Below are 7,458 nucleotides of genomic sequence, written 5' to 3'. Positions count from 1 at the left end.
CTCGCTCCGGCAAGCCGCCGGACACCGCCGCCGCCATCCGCACCTCCCACGCCGGCAACCTCCCCCTTCGTCTCCGGCAACCGAGCGGCCCAACTCCGCCGATCCTCGGGAAGTGCGCCACCTCAGATCCAGATCCAGATTTGGATTAGGTTAACTTTTTGCCCTATTCTCCGTAATTTTTGGCATTCTTCATAGCATCATAACTTCTTCACTGTGGCTCCGTTTCGCGCGTGTAGCATATCAAAATGTTCGCCTCAACAAGTACATCATTTCATCTCATTGCGTCATTTTCATTTGAGCTCATCTTGATGCCCGAAATGCTGTTGGAAGAGGGCTATGTGATGATAGTTTCAGATCTGTTTCAGCAAATGCCCTTTTGTCATTTTTGCCACGATTAATGTGTGCATGCTATGACCCTGAGCTCTACATGTGTTTTGTTATATGCCATTCCATCTTTACAGGGGTGTATGCCATGTATTTTAGTGATCTTTGTGGTGACTAGCACAAGCATGCAAAGTAGCTTACCCAATGATGCTGATTTCAGGGACTTAGAATTTCACTAAGTCCTTGTCCTGTTATTGTTTTTATGCCATATGTTCATGTTGTTTCCTAGTGATCCGTGCCTCTTTTGAGGATGATCAGTAAGGATGTTTTCCTAATAATGTGGTGCTCTATCCATCCATGTCTTTGTTTGCAATTATGGAGCACCCTAGCTTGAGTCAATCGAGCTATACTTTTGCTATAAAATGTTCGTGGCAGATTGTTAACATGTTTATCAATTTTGCCAAGCTTATTGTTGTTGATCCATGCATGCTATGTTGTTCTTCTTGCCATGTCTAGCTTCTATGACATGTCTTCTTGATGGGTGTATGCTTAGTTTGTCATGCAATGCCTCGTAGTGAGTGCATCGAGCTTGTAAACATGCCTAATTGTTAATCTATTTTGCATGCTCCAGTTTTTCACTAAGTCTGAATCTGTTTATGTTTTTGCTATGTTCACATGCTTGTAATTGTATTTTTTGATCCCTTTTGGCTCATGGTCACTAAGGGACTTTTGCTATATGCTTAGAGTAGCTTCATGCCATGATATGTTCCTGTAGCTTGTAGTTATCGTGCTCTAAACATTGCTTCCTGATGATAAATTCCTGACATGCTGTTAATTTCACCAAGTCTGAAACCTATTATCTTTTGCTCTTTTGCCATGCTTGTTTGAGCCTGTTAATGAGTGAATTAGCCATAGCTCAGTGTTCATATTTTGTCAAGCATCATGAGTGGATCCCTGCCATGTATTTTTTTGTCATGTTTCAGTGTTGTAGCATATTTATCTTGATCCATTTAGTTGGTCACTTGCTGTTTATCGCAAACCGGTGCCATATTTGTTTTGCTTGTCATTTCCAAATCGTGCATCGGATTCCGGTGATCTTTATATCGATTTCAACCGAAATCAACTCAACTTTCTAGTGGCACTCTTGGATTTCCAAGTTGAGGCCAGGTTCAATCATTCCTTTCCAAATCATGCATATGCATCGCATATCGCATCCCGCATATCATGCCATGTTCATGTGTTGGTTGTTTACTATGTTGTGTGCTTCTTTCCGGCGTTGCTTCCTCGGGTTGGTTCCGTTAACGTCGCGTTTGTGAGGAACCGTTCGACTACGTCCGTTTGTCTTCTTCATGGACTCGTTCTTCTTCCTTGCGGGATTTCAGGCAAGATGACCATACCCTCGAAATCACTTCTATCTTTGCTTGCTGGTTGCTCGCTCTTTTGCTATGCCTATGCTGCGCTACCTACCACTTTCTTATCATGCCTCCCATATTGCTAAGCCAAGCCTCTAACCCACCTTGTCCTAGCAAACCGTTGTTTGGCCATGTTACCGCTTTGCTCAGCCCCTCTTATAGCGTTGTTAGTTGCAGGTGAAGATTGGAGTTTGTTCCTTGTTGGAACATGATTATTGTTGGGATATCACAATATCTCTTATTTAATTAATGCATCTAGATACTTGGTAAAGGGTAGAAGGCTCGGCCTTATGCCTGGTGTTTTGTTCCACTCTTGCCGCCCTAGTTTCTGTCATATCGGTGTTATGTTCCCGGATTTTGCGTTCCTTACATGGTTGGGTTATAATGGGAACCCCTTGACAGTTTGCTTTGAATAAAACTCCTCCAGCAAGGCCCAACCTTGGTTTTACCATTCGCCACCTATCCTCTCTTTCCCTTGGGTTAGGCCAGCCCAAGGGTCATCTTTATTTTAACCCCCCGGGCCAGTGCTTGTCTAAGTGTTGGTCCGAAACAGAGCCACGTGTGGCGCCACCTCGAGGAAACTTGAGGGCTGGTTTTAGTTGTACGTAGTGTTCATCCGGTGTTGCCCTGAGAACGAGATATGTGAAGCTCCTATCGGTATGTCGGTGCATCGGGTGGTCTTGTTGGACTTGTTTTACCATTGTCGAGGATGTCTTCTAACCGGGATGCCGAGTCTGATCGGATTGTCTTGTGAGAAGGAATATCCTTTGTTGACCATGAGAGCTTGTGATGGGCTAAGTTGGGACACCCCTGCAGGGATTTGAACTTTCGAAAGTCGTGCCTGCGGTTATGGGCAGATGGGAATTTGTTAATGTCCGGTTGTAGAAAACCTGAAGTTGACCTTAATTAAAATACATCAACCGCGTGTGTAACCGTGACGGTCTCTTCTCGGCGGAGTCCGGGAAGTGAACACGGTGTTGGAGTAATGCTTGACGTAGGTTGTTCTAGGATCACTTCTTGATCATAGTTGTTCGACCGTGCTTTTGCCTTCTCTTCTCGCTCTCATTTGCGTATGTTAGCCACCATATATGATAGTCGCTTGCTGCAACTCCACCTCATACCTTTTTACCTTACCTATAAGCTTAAATAGTCTTGATCGCAAGGGTGTGAGATTGCTGAGTCCCCGTGACTCACAAATACTTCCAAAACCAGCTTGTAGGTGTCGTTGAACCGTGCAGGTGACGCAACCAAGCTCAAGGCGGAGCTCGATGAAGATCTTTTCCTTTGTGTTGTTTCGTTCTAGTTGATCAGTAGTGGAGCCCAGCCAGGACGATCAGGGATCTGTGTAGCATTTGAGGTAGTCTTCTTTTATTTTGGTTCCGTAGTCGGACCTTGATTGTATTTGGATGAATGTAATGCTTTATTCATGTATTGTGTGAAGTGGTGATTGTAAGCCAACTATGTATCTCTTTCCCTTATGTATTACATGGGTTGTGTGAAGATTACCTCACTTGCGACATTTCTTTCAATGCGGTTATGCCTCTAAGTCATGCTTCGACACGTAGGAGATATAGCCACATCGAGGGCGTTACAAGTTGGTAATCAGAGCCTTCCCCGACTTAGGAGCCCCCCTGCTTGATCGAATCGCTTGCGTTGTTGAGTCTAGAAAAATGTTTTGAGTCATTTAGGATTATATATATATCGGAGAGTAGGACTTCTTTTTACTCCTCAGTCCCTTCGTCGCTCTGGTGAGGCATCCTGACGCAGAGTTTTGACTCTTCTCTTCTCAAATTTCACTAAAAAAAATTTAGGATCACGCGGGTATCTTGGAATCGTTCCGATGGTTTTGTGACGAGAACATTGTTCTTGGTGCCTCCTAACATTTAGGGGTTGTGGCAGTGTCCCAGGGAGTTGAGCTTCGAGGTGTTGTCGTCACAATTTTATCGTTGCAGTTCTGGAATACCTGAGTTCACCGACATCGAAAATCTCTTTTATGCAGTTGTTGGTGAGATAACCTCAACGCCACCCAGTACTGGGGCAGGAGTTCGGGAATATTTCCATAACTCGTATAACGGATGCTTTTCGAAGGTTGAGGTAAACGATTTTTGAAGGTTTCTTGGTTATGTGTTGAAGGATGGATACAGCTGGATGTAGGATTTGTTAGTTTTGGGTGAGATATTATGCTTCCCCTGTATCCCCAACACCTGATTGCATAACCGGAAAGTTTCGGGAGTTTATAAGTGGGAATTCAAGTAGCTCTTAGGATATCTTTCCGACAGATGTATGATATGAAATTGGGGTTCGACGTCTAGTGGTCCGCCTATCCACGGTTGGTTTTACAGTGGTCTTGTTGTGTCTTAAAGAGTCCTTGGCTATGTCATGTGCACTGCCTTGTACATGATGGTGCTGTACCATCAAGCCCGTGTAGGCCCCACCACGAAAACTTCGGACGAAATCTCTATCATATGTTTGTTCCAGCTTATTTTGCAAGCCAACCCTTTGTTTTGTTTTGAGTTGTGGTATTCGAGTTGCTTCGAAGTCAAGTGTTGATTCCATACCTTCTCATACTCCGATGTGAATACTAATCCATCCTAATAATCGAGTCTGTCATGTCAATCCTTTTCAACCGGTGTGTCTCTCTTCAAGTGGGTCCGATCACTTCAACATTCGCAAGATCAATTATCAGTTCTTCTCAACAGTGTTTGTTTCTTCCGTCTCCAAGTTGCCTTTGTTTTTCACGCCCACCCACCCTTTTTCTTCAAGGACTAAGATTTCTTTATCAAGTATCCTTTTATTCTTGTGAAGTCTCTCCATTCTTTTCCGTCAATGTTCTTACCCGGTGATGCTCATGAATATTTTAACGGAGCTTCTAGTTCACCATTATTCGTTCCTTTTCTTCTCCGGTGGATTCAATTCAAGTTTTCGGTGTTGACCATATCCTTTTTCCTCGTTTCAAATACCTTCTCATGCCGGTGCACCTCATAATCATCCACTTCTCGCTATTCATTTGTTCTAGAGTGATCAAGATATCTCAATAGGCTCGTCTTGTCATTCAAGATCCATTCAACTTATTTCAATGTTGTTATCTCATTCAAGACGTTTAATTCAACCGGTGCAATCTTTCTTTAAATCGTTCAACGGTGTATCTTTTGAGTGGGCCCTAACCCACAAGTCTTTTTCCAGGATCTTACCTGACTCTTCTTATTTTCCCAGAGTTACTCCCAAATTCTTTTCGAAGTTTGACATAAGAATGATTTACCATCAGTCAAATGTCTTTCTCCAAGATCGGTTAAATTCTTTTCATCGTTGGTTCAACCTTTCTAATTTTCATCCCGGAGTATCTCAATAATTCATGGTGGTGTTTCTCGTCATCATTCTCAGATTGGAAGACCGAAGAAGAGTTTCTCTTCAATCTTATCCATTCTCTCGAAGATTCATGGTGCTAACCTTATGCCATCCTCTCATAATTGTTTTCGGTCGTGATAATTCTTTTCACCTATCCGGAGCAATTCAGGAGTCTTTTCAGTTTGATTATCCGGAGTCCATCAATTCAGGTTTATTCATTCTCAAATTTTAGTTATCATTCTCCGACCTTACCGGTGCATCGTTCAAGTGATCTCTAATCAGTTCGTGATCCCTTCGTCTCATGTATCTTGATTCTCTCAAGTATCTTCATTCGTTCCCTAATTCTTCCCGGTGTTTCTTTATCTTTTCTTTGTTCATTTCAATCCTTATGGTGGTTCTTCCAAGATTCTTCTTCCTTCGTTTATCATATCAATTCATTCATTCTTCCCAATCCTACCGGTGGTTCGCAGAAGACCTTCTCAAGTTTATGTTATATCTCTCTTGATCTTTTCTACGAGAATAAGTAATATGACAAATCCGTTGATTGTCATCAATTTAATTGGTGAAGGATAAGCATAATGGAATTCTTATCCTTGTTTCATCTAGTAAATTCAATTTCTTATTCCGGAGGCTCGTCAACTTCTTGGTTTTGTTGCTTTATCTTTCTTTTCCCGGAGTTCCAAGTTCTCTCAATTACTTCATCGCAGAGATCCATCTAATAATTGCGAGGCTTCACCTTGTGTTTTCAACCTCTCTTTCTTCCGTTTGACCATCCTTTTTGTTATCGGAGTTCTTCATGAAGGTTCTACATGATGGGTTCATCTAGGATTTAATTCCTTCTCGAAATGTTCATGATGATGCTTTTCAAAGGAGCTCAAGTTTCTTCATCTTGCAATACGGAGTGCAATTCTTTCTTCCATATCATTGGAGGTGGTATTATGTCATTCTTGATAATTAGAGTTCATGTTTCATGTTTCACAAGTTATCAAGAATGAGTTATTTTAAATCCATCAATCTCGTCATTGGAGTTATCTTGGGTTATATTTCACCTAAAACCTTCCCTAAGGATCGTTGCTATTTATGGTGCTCATATATGATCCAGGTTCTTCATTTATCCTCCCGGTGATATAAGCTTCTCGTCTCCTTGTTGATATCAACCCAATCTATCGTTTCCGTCAGTGGCAGAATTTCAACTCAGTTTTGAGATGTTTTCCATAAGCCCACAACAAGCTTACTCTTTTCGTTGTTGGTGTTCCAACAACTCTGTTCGACCCTCCTCCTAAGGAAGCCATTCTAGCTCTTTTGTGGCAAAAGTTGGCATTTTCTTCTCCATTCTCATGTTTCAATTATTATCGTCTATTCTTTTGTTCTGGAGGCAGTATGTTGTGATTTCATCAAGTATCTCCTCATCTTACCAAGTTCATATTCTTTTTCTTGCTTATCCCTTCTAAACCGGAGTGCTACTCGAATCGGTTCTTTCTTTTCCTCTTTCTTACCGGAGTGCTTTCAACTTCGTTCATCTCCATTGTATTCTTGCTCGTAATGGCTTAACCTTTTCAAGGTTCTTTGGTTTCACTCATTTCTCAAAGAAGCAACTTAGACTTACCTCTTCTCTTTCTCTTCTGTTTTCCATCCGGTGCCATTCTAGATCTCGGGACGAGATCCTCTCGTAGTGGTGGAGTGTTGTAACACCCCGAGACCGATGTGCCAGGTGTCCTCCAGTTATTCGCTGTTGTTGCCTTGTCATTGCTTGCGTGTCGTTCATGTCATATCATGTCATCATGTGCATTTCATTTGCATACATGTTCGTCTCATGCATCCGAGCATTTTCCTCGTTGTCCGTTTTGCAATCCGGTGCTCCTATGTCACCCGGTGTCCCTTTCTACCTCTTTTCGTGTGTGGGTGTTAAACGTTTTCGGATTGGACCGAGACTTGTCATGCGGCCTTTGTTTACTACCGGTAGACCGCCTGTCAAGTTTCGTACCATTTGGACTTCGTTTGATACTCCAACGGTTAACCGAGGAACCGAGAAGGCCTCGTGTGTGTTGCAGCCATACACCCCTCCAAAGTGGCACAAAACCCACCTAAACCTCCTCCATCATCTAGAGCGTTCGATCACGATCGCGTGGCCGCAAACCGCACCTCATTTGGACTCTCCTAGCTCCCTCTACCTATAAATATGTGATCCCCTCCGAAATTCGCGAACGAAACCCTAGTCTACCATCTCTCCGCGCCGACGGACATGTCCGCACCGCCCGCCGCAGCCAACCATGACGTGCCACGTCACCACCGCCGCCCTCTCTCTCCTTCAGCCCCGCCGCCGGCCCGCGCGGCCTGGATCGGGCCCGCGGGGCCCATCTCGTCGCGCCGCCGCCCA

This window comes from Triticum aestivum, chromosome 2A (genome assembly GCF_018294505.1).
Source record: "Triticum aestivum cultivar Chinese Spring chromosome 2A, IWGSC CS RefSeq v2.1, whole genome shotgun sequence".
In the NCBI taxonomy this organism is placed as follows: domain Eukaryota; kingdom Viridiplantae; phylum Streptophyta; class Magnoliopsida; order Poales; family Poaceae; genus Triticum; species Triticum aestivum.
Note: the sequence above shows the minus strand (reverse complement) of the source record.